This window comes from Panthera onca, chromosome E2 (genome assembly GCF_046562875.1).
Source record: "Panthera onca isolate mPanOnc1 chromosome E2, mPanOnc1 haplotype 2, whole genome shotgun sequence".
Classification (NCBI taxonomy): Eukaryota; Metazoa; Chordata; class Mammalia; order Carnivora; family Felidae; genus Panthera; species Panthera onca.
In genome coordinates this window covers 18,397,103-18,414,375 of record NC_138353.1, presented here as the reverse complement: position 1 = coordinate 18,414,375, position 17,273 = coordinate 18,397,103, and the positions used below count along the sequence as shown (strand labels likewise).

Sequence of the window (17,273 nt, the reverse complement as noted above, 5' to 3'; positions counted from 1 at the left end):
CTGCGGACGGTGCTGGGGGCCGCTGCTTGGGAGGGGCGAGGGGGCGGTGCTCGGGGTGTGATGAGAGGGGGCGGCAATTGGGGAGAGGGCGGCATTGTGGGCGGTGAAGCGAGGGGTGGAGTGCTGGGGGGGGATTCTGGGGGCGGTGCTTGGGAGTGGCGCGGGGGGCAGTGCGAGGGGGTGGGGCTTAGGGGCGGTGCGGGGTGGTGGTATGGAACTGGAGGGCGGAGCGCAGGGGCCGTGCTGGGGGTGGCACTTGGGGGAGTCTGAGGGGGGTAGTGCGAGAGGGTGACTCTGGGTGGGGGTATCGGTGCGAGGGGGCGGTGCCGGGTGGGGGGGGGATGTTGGCACGCGCTCGGTTACCTGCTTCTCGCTGGTTCCTGCTGGTTCTCTGTGACAGCGGAGCGCGAGCTTTTCCTCCTAACGGGGCTGTCTCCAGACTTCTCTTTCTGGAACCAAGTCCCAGTCGCCCTCAGGTGTGTATCACGGGATACCCATTTCTGCGTGCGGGGACAGAGGCTGGTCCTGCAATTCTCAGACCTTTCGGGGGGCCCAGGTTCACACTGACAATTGAAGGTAACACCTGATCTGCGGGGTCTGTGTGCTAACATGGAATGTAGCTCTAATTCAGTGTTTCTCAGCATCATCTGGGAATTTGTTAGAAATCCTCGTTTGGGGGGCAACAGCCTAAACCTAGGTACTGAGAAATTTTGCGGGTGGGGCCCAACGTTCTGCATGTGAACAAGCCGTCCAGGGGATTCCAATTTGAGAAAAAGGAGTCTTGGTAAGTAACAGGGCCCAGGGTGTGCTTACTGCTGGATACTTAAGAGTCGTTATGGGGGTGCGTGGATGGTTGAGTCGGTTAAGCGTCTGACTCCTGGTTTTGGCTCAGATCATGTCTCCCTCTCTCTGCCCTTTTCCCAGTCGCTCTCTCTCTCTCTCAAAATAATAATGTTTTTAAAAAGATTCATCATCATCATTGTTATCACAAGTCACAAACCCTGCTGTGAGAGGGCAACTCAGAGACCGTTCTCTGCACGGTAACTTATTTGTCAAAATAATGAGTCTCATTCAGCAAGTAGCAGCAGAGGTAATGATGATAATGCTTACATGAGAGCACACGTTTTACCATTTGGTTATTTTTTTGTATTCTTTGAAATACATCATGCAGGAGAGTTTCATCAACTACAGGCAGGCCTACTGCACAAGGGACAGATTCTTACAGGCCACATGACTCAACATTTGAGAACAGCAGGGTTAGATGCCCTCAGGCCTAAGTGGACAATGGAACTCACATGGTTTCACATTTGTTACATAAGATGAGATACCATTACTCATCTCTGGTTCTCAGGCATTAAAGAAAAAGTTATTCAAGACACTTGTTGAGAATGATAAGGCGGACTTTCTTCACAGGCCCTATCGTGTTAAGTATAGGGACCACTGCAGTAGGAGTTTGTAGTGAGAAAGAGTTTGAGAACAAGAGTTTCCTTGTTCTCCAGGGAGAACAAGGAAAAGTAGGAATTTATAGGCACAGGTGGGAGGGAGGGGATGGGAAATTACTAAGAGGATACATCAGGGGATAAGAGGGGTTCCAACTGAACCGACTTAACATGATTCTTGCTGAAGGCAGGTCAGGATGATCAGACCTGGGGGGTGTTGGGGAATGAGGGACTGGGTCAGATATCACCCGTGATCCGATATGGAGGGTAGTTCTGGTCAAACTGACTTTAGGGTTCTTGCTACAATTAGACAATGCAGAGAGAAACATGGAAGTCTGAAAGCCAGGGCCTAGTTGAGAAGAGAATTCAGAAGTGTCTAAGTAGAGGCTGGTCAAAGAGAATATCACTGTCACAGGAACCAAAACTTGCCCCTCTCCTGACTACCCTGTCGTATTCAGAGCAGCCAGATCCAGGTACAAATATACAATCGCAAGACATCCCAGCTTGATGTCCATTGGCTGGAGGCCCTTGTCCTCATCAAGACAGAATCAGCCCACCACCGCCTGGGCCCGTAGCCCACCAGGGAGCACTAAATCCTGGAGAGGTGAAAACTGAGGTCCAAGGAGGCCATACCAGGAAGGGGCACAAAATGAAGACATAATGAAGACGCAATTTCACGGTTACATCTGTCCATTTTTCATTGCCCCAAACTAATTTGCAACGGTCCAAATTAAATGTCAGGGAAGCTGGGTGTACAGAAAGAGAAAAAGAGATCGGTGAGCAAATGTAACTGGCTTCATAAACAATCCATCAGTTTGGTAACCAAATACTCATTTTGTATTTCTCCTACGCATGAACACTTGCTGCCCCTCTTTTCTCTGACAACCCAAAGCCCCATCCCATCACCACCTCAATCTCAATCTTAGTATTTACACTCCGAACCTAACCTCATGCCAGGAGACTACAGCAAAATAGGTTACTTATCACTTCTCCCTCCCACTAGATAGCTGTGGTTCAGGGACACGGTGAAAGGATGTTTTCAAACTGCTGAAGAAATTACCACCAACCTAGATTTCTATACATAGCAAAAGTGTCTCTCAAGAAAAAAGGTATCTTAAAAAAGATTACTTCAAGCCAAAAAAGAAAAGTGTAATGGGAAATTGACCTACATAAAACTCAACGCTAATGATTATAATTAAGAACAAGGAAAAGTGATTCCAGGTGAAATCTTCAGGGTGATAGGAATGAAGATCTGAGTGGGGCGCCTGGGTGGCTCAGTCGGTTGAGCGTCCGACTTCAGCTCACGTCACGATCTCGTGGTCCGCGAGTTCGAGCCCCGCATCCGGCTCTGGGCTGATGGCTCAGAGCCTGGAGCCTGCTTCTGATTCTGTGTCTCCCTCTCTCTCTGCCCCTCCCCCATCCATGCTGTGTCTCTCTTTGTCTCAAAAATAAATAAATGTTAAAAAAAAATTAAAAAAAAAAAAGGAATGAAGATCTGAGAGAGGGGTGTGTTTGTGGGCTCTCATTCTCTGTGTAAAACAGAAATATTATCTCCTGTGGGGTTAGAATGATGGCATTGCCATGCATGCCATAAAAATCATAGTAATCGAAATGGGACAAAATGATGGATATTCCGAGTTCCCTATGTTGTCTAGAAGGAAGGTAAAGGTACTTATAACTCTGTGCTAATGGATTAAAATAAGTATTTGTAATTTTTTGCTTAAATAAAATAAGTAAAATCAAAGAAAATACTTTCCAAAGTAGAAAAATTTGGGGGTTGTAAATGAGTAGACAGTACTTTTAAAGTAGTGGGTAAAGAAGAAGGGAGGCAAAGAAAAGCAGAGAGCCCAAATGCATCAACTTTTACACTAAGTTGCTATCGAATAAATATTCAGATTAGCAATCAGAGATTTTTTTCTTTTTCTTTTTTTTTCCTTAATGTTTTTTTTATCATTGAGAGACAGCGACAAAGCATGAGCATGGGAGGGGCAGAGAGAGGAGGAGACCTAGAATCCGAAGCAGGCTCCAGGCTCTGAGCTGTCAGCACAGAGCCCAATGTGGGACTCGAACCCACAAACCACGAGATCATAACCCGAGCCAAAGTTGGACGCTCAACTGACTGAGCCACCCAGGCGCCCCAGCAGTCAGAGATTTTTAATGGCTCAATATGTCCCTGAAGGATTCGTCTTAATTATTTTTTTTTATTTGAGTGTAGCTGACACACTAGTTTCGGGTGTATAGTGTAGTGATTATACAAGTTTATGCATTGTGCTCACCACAAGGAAGCTACCTTCTGTCCCCATACAATGTGACCACAATATCGACTGTACTTCCCATGCTACGACCCTCATTCCTGTGACCTAATCATTCTATAACTGGAAACCTTTTATCTCCCACTCTCCTTTACTCATTTTGCCCATCTCCCTTCCCTATGGCAACTGTCAGTTTGTTCTCTGTATTTATAGATCTGATTCTGCTTTTTGTTTATCCATTTGGGATTTTTTTTTTTTTTTGAGATTCCACGTATGAATGAAATCGTATGGTATTTGTCTTTCTCAATTGACTTATTTCACTTGGCTTAGTACCTTCTAGGTCCATTCGTGTTGTCACAAATGGCACACACTCATCCTTTTTTATGGCTGCATAATATTCCGTCCACATCTTCCTTATCCATTCATCTATTGGTGGACTTCTAGGTTGCTTCCATATGTTGGCTATTGTATATAATGCTGCAATAAACATAGGGGTGCCTATATCTTTTTCAAATTAGTGTTTTCTTTTTCTTTGGGTAAATACCCAGTTAATGGAATTATTGCATCATACGGTATTTCTATTTTTTTGAGGAGCCCGCATACTGTTTCCACAGTGGCCATGTCAATTTCCATGCCTACCAACAGTGCACAAGTGTTCCTTGTTCTCCACGTCCTTGCCAACACTTTGTTATTTCCTGTCTTTTTTAATTTAATTTAATTTAATTTTTTTACATTTTATTTATTTTTGAGACAGAGAGAGACAGAGCACAAATGGGGGAGGGACAGAGAGAGAGGGAGACACAGAATCCAAAGCAGGCTCCAGGCTCTGAGCTGTCAGCACAGAGCCCGATGTGGGGCTCAAACCCATGAACCATGACATCATGACCTGAGCCCAAGTCAGTTGCTTAACCGACTGAGCCACCCAGGTGCCCCTGTCTTTTTTTATTTTAGACTATCAAACAGGCATAAGGTAAAGGATTAAATTTTGAAAATTAATAGACAGTATATTTAGAGCAGTTTTAGGTACAGCAAAATTGAACAGAATGTATAGTGTTCCCATATACCTCTTCCCGCACATGTACACTTAGGTTCTCCTCCCTCAACATCTGCAGAGTGTTGTGCATTTGTTATAATCTATGAGCTAACATTGACACATCGTTATCAAACAAAATTAACCTTCAGTTTACATTTGAGTTCACTGTGTTGTACTTTTGAGACAGGGAAACTGAAAGGACCCTGTTAAAAAACTCCTTTTCCTGCTTCTATTCTTGTGAGGACCACCCCCCCCCCCCACCCCCAGCTTATATATGCCTATTGTATGTCCTCCTTGTAGAGGGCAAGGAGTTAATGATTTCTTTGGAGTCTTCTAGCAAATAGCTAACATCTAAAGGGGTGACCAGGTGGGGTTTCATGTAGGTTTCCAAGACAACTGACTCCAGACACCGAGACCAGGGCATAAGTGACTTATGGAGGACACCCAGGTACTCGTCCTTATCCGACTAGGTCCTGGATGCCCAAGAGGGCATGTATACCAGACCACACTCTTCGGTAAAAACTCCAGACCCCAAACAGACAGGAGAGTCATTATTCTTTTCCTTCCTGAGTCTCTTCCAGATGCTCTGTCTGTGTCTGTTCTCACTACATCTTCAATAAACTCAAATCTCACTTTGATTTCCATCCTGCTCAATGCCAAACACCCTCTTGGCTGGACCTATGGGACCCCCTCTGGGTCATCGCACCTGCCCTGCCTGCATCACTTTCTCTGGGCTTTAACAAATGTATGATGTCATGTGTCCACCATTATAGTTTCATACAAAATACTTTCACGGCCCTAAAAAAAAAAAATCCCGTGTTGCATCTATTCATCCATCCATCCCTCTCGGCCCCCACGAGCTCCTGGTAACCACTGAACTTTTTATTGCCTCCATAATTTTGCCTTTTCCAGAACGTCATATAGTTGGAATCATATGTAGTCTTTTCAGATTGGCTTCTTTCACTTAGGAATATACATTCAAGTTCCCTCTCAGCCTTTCAATAGCTTGAGAGCTCGTTTCTTTATAGCACTGCATAATATTCCACCGTCTGGACGTACCACAGTTTATGCATTCACCTACTGGAGGACATCTTGATGACTTGCAGTTTCCGGCAATTATGAATAAAGCTGCTATAAAAATCCATGTTCAAGTTTTTGTGTGGACACGAGTTTTCACTTCTTTCAGGGAAATACCAAGGAATGCATTTGCCGGCTTGTAGGCTAAGAGTCAGTTTCGTTTCGGAAGAAATTGCCAAATTGTCTTACGAAGCAAACGGACCGTTTTGCATTCCCATCGGCCAGGAATGAGAGTTTCTGTTGCTGCACAAACTCATCAACATTCAGTGTTGTCAGTGTTTTGGATTTTGGCAATTCTAATAGGTGTGTAGTGGTACGTCATTGTTGTGTTAATTTGCGTTTCCCTAATGATATCTCGTGTGCATCTTCATATTCTTGTTTGCCCTCTGGATATCTTCTTTGGTATCTGTTCCATCTTTTGCCCATTTTTTATTGGGTTTGGGTTGTTTACTTTCTCTGTTAATACTCCTTTGTTTTAGCTCACAGTCCTTTACCAGATACACTTTTTTTTTAAATTATTTTTTTTACATTTATTTATTTATTTTTGAGAAACATTTATTTATTTTTGAGAAACAGAGTGAGACAAAGCGTGAGCAGGGGAGGGGCAGAGAGAGAAGGAGACACAGAATCGGAAGCAGGCTCCAGGCTCTGAGCAAGCGGTCAGCACAGAGCCTGATGCGGGGCTCGAACCCACGAACTGTGAGATCATGACCTGAGCCGAAGTCGGACACTCAACTGACTTGAGCCACCCAGGCACCCCTATCAGATACACCTTTTGCAAAAAAGTTCCTCCCAATCTGAAGCCTGTCTTCTTATTCTATTGACGATGTCTTTCACAGAGCAGAAGTTTTTAATCTTAATGAAGTCCAGTAATCAGTTTTTTTCTTTCACAGGTTGTTTTTCGGTGCTGTATATAAAAAGCACAGCCAGAGGCGCCTGGGTGGTCCAGTCGGTTAAGCATCCAACTTTGGATACATTGTATATATATTCATTTCTGAGCTCTCCAAGACCACCATGCAATTCTTCAAGTCTCAGCAGACACTGATTGGGTGTCCTCCAAATTGGACTCCATTCTGACCCTCTTTACCTGGAGTTAGCATCATATCTGATGCGGTTTTAGAGTGGTGGTGGGGGTCCGGAACTGATGGCCAGGAAAGAATTCTTGAGATGTCTTTGGTGCAAAAATGTGATTTTATTAAAGCATGGGGACAGGACCCGTGGGCAGAAAGAGCTGCACTGGGGTTGTGAAGAGTGACTGGTTATATACTATGGAGTGAGGGAGGTAAAGGCAAAGAGGGAGGCTTCCAGAAGGACTTTATATGCTAAAGAGGACTCAGAAGATACCAGAGGTCTTGCTATTGTCAAGCTAAGGTTGTTTTCCCTCTAGTAAGGCATTAACTTTAAGACAAGACAGTTGGGAGTTTATTGGAGGAATGTTTTACTCTGCCTATCTCAAATATTTGTCAGTGGGCTGCAGGTTACAAAGAAATTTAATTGTATTACATTTTTGTCTTGCCTTTGTTCCCTACATCACCATGGAGGGGAAGGTGATGTTAGGGCTCCAGGAAATTGAGTCTATGGGTTTCTGGAGGTTAGGCTATTGATAAGATTGCCTTTTTCTTGTAATTTACTGAGACTCTTGTCCTGCAGGACTGTGATCTCTATCAGTCAGCCCTTTGTTTTCTCCTTCTCTTAGCTTTAAGGCAGCCAGGAGTGCTTGAGGATTGTCACATGTATCCCACCGGAGGCGGGAGGCCGGAGGGCGTTTGCGGGGTCTCAGCTTGCCTCATGCTCCCTCATCAATATCCTAAAGGTTAAAGGTTCAGTCTCACAAGACTGTCCCCACTTCAGATGCCAATTCCAAGTCCAGATTGTTACCTGTGCCACTGACTGATTGACTATAAATCAGAGGTTCCCACAACCTCCTCCTTGGATTTGATCATTTGTTAGAATGGCTCACAAAGCTCAGGGAAACACTGACTTACACTTACCAGTGAGTACTTATTATAAAGTATATAAGTAAGTACTTATTATAAAGGATATTATAAAGGATACTGATGAACAGCCAGATGAAGAGGTACGTAGGGCCAGGTTTGGTAGAGTCCCACGTGCAGGAGTTTCTGTCCCCGTGAAACTGAGGTGCACTACCCTCCGGACACGTGGATGAGTTCACCAACCTGGAAGCTCATCAAATCTTCTTGTTCAAGAGTTTTTATAGAATTTAATCTGTGATACTCCCCCTCCCCCCTTTCTTCCCAGAGATCAATGGCTGGAGCTGAAAATTTCAACCTTAAATCACTTGATCTGTCTGGTGATCAGCCCCCAACCCGAGGTTGTCTAGGGATCCCTTCTAAGTCAGCTTACTAGCATAAACTCGGGTGTACTCAAAAGGGGCTCCTTATAAATAACAGAGACACTCTTATCACTCAGGGAATTCGTGGGTTCTAGGAGTTTTTTCAGTGACCAGAGACAAAGACCAAATATATCGATCTATTGGTCTATCCTATTACAGCACAGTACCTTTGATATTATGTGGGGAAAATGACACTTCACCTCTATGATCTTCTTACCCACGTCCTATAACCGCAGTCTAATTATGAGAAAATCATGAGATAAATTCCCATGGAGGCACATCCTACAGTATACCTGACCAGTACTACTCAGAACTGCCAAGTTCATAAAAAACAAGGAACGTCTGACAAATTATCACGGACAAGCAGAGCCTGCAATGACAGGACAACTGAATGCAGCATCCTGGATGGGAGTCTGGTACATGAAAAGGGCATTAGGTTAAGAGCTTGGGAAGTCTGGATAAACTATGGGCTTCATCCAATAATAATGTGTCAACATTGATTCATTCATTGTAACAAACGTATCATATAATGTAAGATGTTATGTGCATATGGGAGAGGTATATAGAAGCCTTCTGTACTTACCTGCTCATTTTTTCCCCTGTAAATCTAAAACTATTCTTCAAAAACATAAAGTCTATTATTAAGTTTAAAAACTCTGGGATATTTAGAGCTTACAGGTGTGATTGTGGACAGAGGAAATGCCAAGAAACGTGTGGGATGGAGAATCAGATCTACAGCGCTCTTGGGTGCAGGTAGGAAAACCGAGACTTGCATATATGAACCCTTCGGACGAAGTTCAAGGTTAATCTTTTGATAGTGAGGTTTCCAGAGAGCCAAATCTCCAAGTTTTATATGTGGACTAGTTTAGATGGGAAGACTGGAGGAAAAACAGTGTTAACCTGTTGATAAGGCATGGGCATAGTCAGTCAGTCCATTGCAATATTTGGGAAGGTCTGAAATGACCAGACCAGAGTCTTCTGTAGCCCATGCCATGTGTGGAATTCTCACAGATGCTCCAGTAAGTGTCTCATAGAAGAAGAGTTGATGTGGGTGGAGATTCGAAGGTCATCAAAGCCGAAGATAAAACCTCGGATCATGGAAGGCCAAGTTTCTCTGAGAGTTTTGCAATTTTAGATTTAATAATCCATTCATGCGCTCAGTCAAGACAGGGCAAAAGCAACATCCCAGAGAGAGAAAAATTGTTCCAGCAGAAATGTAGCAACAGTGGTTAAGCAGTAGCCCTCTTACACGGGGAAGCTTTGATCCAATGAGAGAACACGTGAATAATGACAAAGACATATTCATAACCATGACCTACAGGCAACTGCGTGATATGTAATTGCCCACAGAGGAAGCTCGAGGTGGCTTTCTCGCTTGCCCTGCCATTACAGCTCCACCAGGATTATGTTCTCAGCAGATGGGACAAAAGGATACCGGTTGTGCCAGCTAAAGAGCAAAATTTTCCCACCACTACCAGTGGAGGAGCTGCTCTAGATTTTCTTTCCCCTTGTGGGAAAGTCATGGCCTAAATTTCAGGCAGGGGATTGAGGAGACTCCAGACGGCCATCTGGATGTCTCGAGAGTTTATCCGCATGCAAAGGACGTCCAGCTTATTTCTAATTGACCTTTAATCTTAGGGACTTTGGACCGAGAGCATTTCATTTCTTCTGTTAGAGGGTCAGGGCGTAGGCAGAGGAGATTTAACATTCTGTCTGCTGTAGAATGGGGGCAGGTTTCTGAGCTGTTGGCTTTAGCAAGTTCCCCCTTTGCTTATGGATCTTATCGCCCATATGAGTTTCTGTTTTAAATATGTCCACTTCTTTTGGTACCGATAAATCCTCGAAGTGATCAGCCACGCATTTCCCATTTTGAGTTGCTGTGCCACGTGCAGTCATAAATACCAATCAAGTATCGCTAACCTTAAAAATAAAACTGTTGATTATTTTGCCAGAAAAATGGGCTTGTTCAGGAATAGCAGAGAACTGCAACTCAAGACACGCAAGCTACAGCAAAACCATAGGCGACCCTGTTGGCGGGCAGGGAGAAAATCTTCCTTCCGCCTGCTGGCGTTGTAAAAATAGGCTTCTTCCTGTGGGAAAACGCAAGGAAGGTCTCTTGTGGGGTCTGCAAAGGGCTGTGAGGAGTGCTACAGCGTGAGCGCTCCCCCTTCCGGCCTTATTTATTTATTCATTTATAGGGAACCTTGCTTTTTAGAAATATTTATTTATTTTGAAAGAGAGAGAGAGAGTGTGCATGTGCAAGTGGGGGAGGGGCAGAGGGAGCATCCCAAGCAGGCTCCACAGCGTCAGCGCTCAGAGCCCCGTGTGGGGCTCAGACTCACGAACCGTGAGATCATGACCTGAGCTGAAATCAAGAGTTGGATGCTTAACCGACTGAGCCACCCAGGGCCCCCCTTTTTTTAAATTGAAGGGTTTTTTTTTTTTATTTCTTTGTATCCCAGGTGGGACTCCAACCTATGACCCCAAGACTGAGGGTTGCATGTTCTTCCAACTGAGTCAACCAGGTACCCCCTCCCAATTCCATTTTAGTTTTGTTTAGTTTATTTAAGTTTATTAATTTTTGAGAGAGAGAGAGAGAGAGAGAGAGCAGGAGAGGGGCAGAGAGAGAGAGAGAGAGAGAGACGAGAGAGAGAATCCCAAGCAGGCTGCATGCTGACGGTGTGGAGCCCAACTCAGGACTCCAACCCGTAAACCTTGAGATCTTGACCTGGGCTGAAATCACGAGTGAGCTGCTCAACTGACTGAGCCACCCAGGGACCTCCCAACTCCATTTAAAACGACATTCCCTTTATTCAGTTCCATAGTTCCAACTCAAAAGGTATCTGCTATCTGTGCAGATACTAATTCTCCTATCCTTAACTAACACGCAGGCCCGCGTGAGAACCAGAAGTTCCACCAACTGGAATGAGTTCTGTTATCTGGGATGATTGGGTGTGAGGCTGACACTCATATTCATGGGGTTCTGGAAACCTACGGATTCAGGCAGATCCTGCCTGAAATGTTCCTTGTGAAGTGAGGAGCTAGTAGCCATCAACAGAGAAGGTGAGGTCTGGGTCTGTTAGAGGAAGCTCTGAAAGGCCGGAGTGGAGAATGGTTAAGTTCAGGTGGCTGCCTTGCAGTCACGTGGGTCCCCTCCAGTCAGGAAAGGAAGACCAGCGACACTAAGATTTCGAACAACGGGGGGTGGTAATGTGAGAAGGAGCGAGCAAAAGGATCTCAAGAGAGGCAAGATGAGAGGTGAAAAAAAAAAATGCGGTGTTTCAGTTAGGAGAAGGATTTGGGCACACGGGGTACATACCTAACACAAGATCCATTGTCGCCTGAACCAACTTTGCTCTTGCCATGACTGCTCTACAACAAGAAATGGCTTCAGCCACACAGTCCAGAGCGAGACTAAAATACCCAATGGGCCTCTGCTTGAAAAAGCACCTAAAGCATGTCCTTCTCTCTCATGAATGAATGACTAGTGAGAAGGGCAAAGGATGCTTTGGGAGCCTCAAGGTGGAAGCACAGGAAAGGGAAGTTTTTAAGGATTTGAATACATCATGGAAAGTGAGTCCCATTGTAGAAGGTGAGGCATAGTTTCCTAAATTATGCCATATAAAGGGGACGCTACGTTGGAAAAACTTGGAATCCACTTCCTACAACATCCAGGTAATCCTAGAAAGCCCCAGAGCTGTCTTTTGGTTTCAGGCTGAAGGTAATGAAGGATGGTCTTGCTAGTTCTGAGGACAAGGGTTTTCCCTCAGGGTTAGATACCATGTTCTAAATATTGCACCTGGACCGCAAAGTTGTATTTTGCCCCTTGAAACCTTATGCTCCTCGTAAATGTGAAACTGAATAAGGAAAATGTCAGTTATCTTTTTTTATAAGAAAGTCTCGTTTAAAGTGGAGTTGGAAGGCCAGAAGGGGGAGCTCTCACGCTGTACCATTCCTCACAGCCCTTTGCAGAGCAAACAGAAACAGACAGACCCGCATTGCCAAGGAGAAGGAGCCTGCTTTACAATCCCAGCAGAGGAAGAAAGATTTTTCTCCCAGCCCAGCAACAGCCTAGCCAATGAGAGACTGTCACACACAACTCAACCAATGAAAAGCCACTACACTTCCGACTCCCGGTTTACTCCAATGGACTTTTTGTTTACAACAGCTCCTCCCAAGTCCCCCACCCCCCTTTTCTCTATGAAAGAGCCAACTTCTCCTTTGTGCTTTGGACTTGTTTGTGGTTTTGCTGTGGCTTGCGTGGCTTGAATTGTAATTCTCTGCTGCTCCCGAATAAATCAGTTTTTCTGGTAAAATAATTAACAGTTTTATTTTTAAGGTTAACACAAGCCGGAGCTTCTAATAAATATTAAGTGTCTGTGAGTCACTGAACCTAGTAAAACAAAGAAGCTCATCCGGATATTGACTGAGGATTGAATTATAAAAGGAGGCTAGATTCTTTGGATTTACACTTAATATTCAGGCAAAAATAAGCGGGGACTTTGGAACATCCCTGGAGCACGACGATCCAGGTATGCTGTTGGTTTTCGCATGCGAGGTGAAGAGGTATTTGGGAGTTAGATAAAGGGGTCTGCTGAAGAAAGCAGAGCGTATCAACAATGACGAAATAAGTAGGGTCAGAGGGTATAGGAGCAAAGATAGTGTTGCGATTTGGGAAAAAACAATATGCATTTTACAATTTTATTTGTGGCTCACAGCTCTTGGACAAGCTGGTAACCCCTTCCGTTAGGTTTCTTTATGGGTAGAATAGATGTGCTGCAGGGGCTCCATGTGGAGATCAGAAGCCCTTTGTCAAGTAATATATGAGTAATAGGTCTGAGACCATAAATTACCTCATTTTTAAGGTATCGTATTGAGTTAATTGAGAGAGAGACATAGCGAGGTCTGCATCCACCTTTAAAGGCTCTTACCTCTCAGCGGCGTCCTACACCTGCCATTCCTTTAGGCGACAGTGAGTCAGGAAGGTGAATGAGCGTGTCCCTGCATGCAGCCCTTATCAAGGGCTTGGGGAGCTCTGAGGGGTCAAGAAAACCTTAGGAATCTATCAGAGCTGTCAGAGGGCACAGTGCATGAGGTTGGAGTCTGGAACTTCAAAGGTGAGTCCCTTGGATGAACGTTAAATATTAACATTACAATGAGAAATCAAGTCTCTGCCTCGTAGCTTAAAAGAGGTTGGGGGGCTTAAGAGAAAAGCTTTGTTGGGCATCATGGGGTCCAAGAGACAAAGAAAGGATATTTTTGTTTGTTTATTTGTTTGTTTTTTTAAGGGATGGATCATGTGACTGATTATCCAATCATGTGAGGGATTATCTAACCTCACTACAGAGGTGAGTTGTGTACACTGAGGAATTATAGTAGGGCCATCTGAGGTGTTGAGGGTAGAGTATGTGACCCCACCAGAAAGGTGGCAGTGTCCCCATTGACTGAGGTGATCATCTCACCCCGTGTATTCAAGGGTGTCTGGGGAAAGACAGGAACAGATTCCTTAAAGGGAAGTCATTGGGAGTAACAATTACAGAGGGGAGGTGAACTCTGAGAGGTTACATGGCCTCAGGTAAGGTACGAAGAGACTGTTGAACGACCTGATGAGGGTTGTACTAAAAAGGCCATTTTTCTTTTCTTTTTAAAAATTTTTAATTTTTATTTTGGAGAGAGGGAGAGAGAGAGTGTGAGCAGGGTAGGACACAGAATGTGAAGCAGGCTCCAGGCTCTGAGCTGTCAGCACAGAGCCCCGATGCGGGGCTCAAATCCACAAACCGCGAGATCAGGACCTGAGCTGAAGTTGGACGCTTAATCAACGGAGCCACCCAGGTGCCCCTAAAACGGCCATTTTTCAATTTCATACTAGGAGAAACTAGCAGACCACTTTTGAAAAACGTTTATTTATTTTTGAGAGAGAGGGAGAGAGACAGAAAGAAACAGGATCCCAAGCAGGCTCCATGCTATCAGTGCAGGGCCCGACGTGGGGCTTGAACTCATGAACCATAAGATCATGACCCGAGCCAAAATCAAGAGTTGGACACTTAACCAACTGAGCCACACAGGCGCCCCCGAGGACCATTTTCTAGAGGGGATTTGGGATCCTGAGGATTCAAGGTCCCCTGGAGATAAACCAATTTGGGGAGACCCCAAGAACTCCAGAGAGATGATTGTAGTTCCAAATTATCCTTAGTGAAATTCTACCTTTTTCTGGAATGTCGGACTGAGTTAGTGCTATCGAGGCAGAGCGTGTAATCAAGAACAGAGGAGGAAAGGGGGGATCCAGGGGAGTGAGAATTTCCCATGGGATTAGACACGTATTCAAATAAACAAAAGAGGTTTCCCCCAAGAGCTGGGAAGATTCTCACCCGTCCCAAAACTTGCAACATTCCTGTTCAACGGGCAGATCGGATGCCCACTCAAGAGCCAAAGAAAAAAGTTTTCATTCAAAGAGAATCAAAGTAACTCCTTGCTTGTGCTACAACGGCACATGTCTGGAGCACTGGATTAGGGGTTGTGATTGACAGTGTGGAGCCAGATCTCCCCAATGTGGAAAGGACACAAGGGGTACGAGAGGCTGACACGAACACCTGGGTGACGGTAGAAGGACCTGAGCCAGCACTCCCTCCGAGTCACGGCACCAGAATACTGTCAAAAAAAAAAAAAAAATAATAAAAATCCAAACTTGCCTAGAGAAAGGCTATCCAGAAGTCTGGACAGACCATCAGATCTGTAAGCACCTGAGGAGGCTGTGGGGAAATGGCATTTCTTTTACAGGGAGGCACAGACGAGGCTGGAAAGAGCCAGGTGTGGGGTAGGGAGGTAAGCAAGTGGTGTCGTCAAGCACCCGAACAGGAAATGTCTTTCTCTGCCGTCAGCCGATCCTCGATCCTCGGGAGGTGCCGTTGAGGTTGTCCTGCCTTCTAATGCTCGCTTCAGCTCAAGGGTGGGCTGAAGTTCAAGGGCCTGTGGAGAGGAGAGAAGCCTGACCAGTTTGGTCAGAACGAGTTAGCAGGGATTTTGTCCAGATTGGTCATTTGCATTTACGAAAATTGTAAATAGACGGAATCGTACGGTAGGCACCCTGGCTTCTCAGTATAATTGAGATTTGTACCGCCTCGGTGACCCTCTGAACTACCTTCAACTTTTCATATTTTGTCCAGCTTTCCGAGTGTTCTTCTGTGGCAAGGTTGATCTGAAGTGACCCAGTCAACCACCGTGGGAAGTGCAAGTCGACTTGGTTGTTTTGATGGCAGACCCTCATTCTACTTTTAAAATATTTATGGGAACGCTCTGGGACCTATGGTGAAGGCGCCTTCCTCCAGAAGAGTCATGTGTTTGTTTAGTATTTGAGTTTAGCAGATCCTTTCTGTTTCTTTTTTTTTAAGTTTTACTTATTGATTTTTTTAGTAGTCTCTTCGCCCAGCGTGGGGCTCGAACTCATGACCCCTGAGATCAAGAGTCGCACACTCTTCCTACTGAGCCAGCCAGGAGTCAGCAGATGCTTTCAAGCTGAGAATTTGGATCATTGTTCAATCTAGAAAATAGGTTTTTGGAAAAACTTTCCTCTCCTACATACGTTCTTCTTTGTTCCTGGATCTTTAATTTTTTAAATATATTTTATTTTTTTAAGTTTATATATTTATTTTGAGAGAGACAGAGAGAGACGGCGTGACTGGGGGAGGGGGTGAGAGAGGGAGAGAGAATCCCAAACAGGCTCCTCACTCTGAGCGCAGAGCCTGATGTGGGGCTCGAACCCGAGAACCGTGAGATCATGACCTGAGCGGAAATCAAGAGTTAGACGCTCAACCGGGTGAGCCCCCCGGGTGCCCCCTTTGTTCCTGGATCTTTAATTAGATGGAATCTCTGCCAGTCTTCCAAAAGTCATCCCTGTCCCCAACCAGAGAATAAATAAATGGATGTTCTTTGGATTTTCTTCTAATACTTGAATGCTTTATTTCTTTGAATTGCATATTCATATATAATGCAAGTCCATTCTTTTCAAATTACCATAGCTTCCTAATTTATATGCTAGGAACAGTAAGCACCTCTTCATTACTTTATTATTATTGTTGTTATTATTTTATTTTAATTCCAGTGTAGTTCACGTATAGTGTTATATTAGTTTCAGGTGCCCAATATAGTGATTCAACAATTCTGGGCATTCCTTAGCGCTCATCAAGATAAGTGCTCTCCTGGGGCACCTGGGTGGCTCAGTCGGTTGGGCGTCCGACTTCGGCTCAGGTCATGATCTCGAGGTCCGTGAGTTCGAGCCCCGCGTCGGGCTCTGTGCTGACAGCTCAGAGCCTGGAGCCTGTTTCAGATTCTGTGTGTCTCCCTCTCTCTCTGACCCTCCCCCGTTCATGCTCTGTCTCTCTCTGTCTCAAAAATAAATAAACGTTAAAAAAAAATTAAAAAAAAAAAAGATAAGTGCTCTCCTTAATCCCCATCACCTGTTTCACCCATCCCCCCACCCGCCTTCCCTTTGGGAATCATCAGTTTGTTCTCTATAGTAGAGAGTCTATTTCTTGGTTTGTCTCTTTTTTTATCTTTGTTCATTTGTTTTGTTTCTCAAATTCCACGTACGAGGAGTGGTCCTGGATGTCTCAGTCAGGTGAGCGTCCGACTCTCAGTTTCAGCTCAGGTTATGTCCTCACAGCTCATGGGATTAAGCCCTACATAGGGCTCTGCACTGACAGCCTGGAGCCTGCTTGGGATTCTCTCTCTCCCTCTCTCTCTGCCCCTCACCTGATTGCCCTCTCTCTCTCTCTCTCAAAATAAATAAACATTAAAAACGATTCCACATATGAATGAAATCGTATGGTATTTCTCTTTCTCTAACTGACTTACTTTGCTTAACATTATACTCTCTAGATCCATCGTGTTGCAAATGGCAAGATTTCATTCTTGTATATAAGTACCACATCTTCAGGGTGCCTGGGTGGCTCAGTCGGTTAAGAGTCTGACTTGATTTTGACTGAGGTCGTGATCTCACAGTCGTGGGATCAAGCCCTGAGCTGAGCTCTGTGCGGTTAGCGGAGCCTGCTTAAGATTCTCTCTCCTTCTTCTGCCCCTCCCCTGTTTGTACATGCTCTCTTTCTTTCTCTAAAAAAAAAATT

General features: G+C 44.8%; 1 long non-coding RNA gene across 2 annotated transcripts; it reads left to right on the top strand.

Annotated features, from left to right (window-relative positions):
• The first annotated feature begins 326 nt into the window (after positions 1-326).
• LOC132691058 (uncharacterized) lies at positions 327-12,459 on the top strand. 2 transcript variants are annotated; one of them, XR_013552650.2, is made up of 3 exons: positions 327-476; positions 10,617-10,679; positions 12,117-12,459. It is a non-coding gene; the product is annotated as an uncharacterized LOC132691058 (long non-coding RNA). The 2 variants fall into 2 exon arrangements; XR_009615587.2 differs by lacking the exon at positions 327-476 and adding an exon at positions 677-784.
• Positions 12,460-17,273: the final 4,814 nt, after the last annotated feature.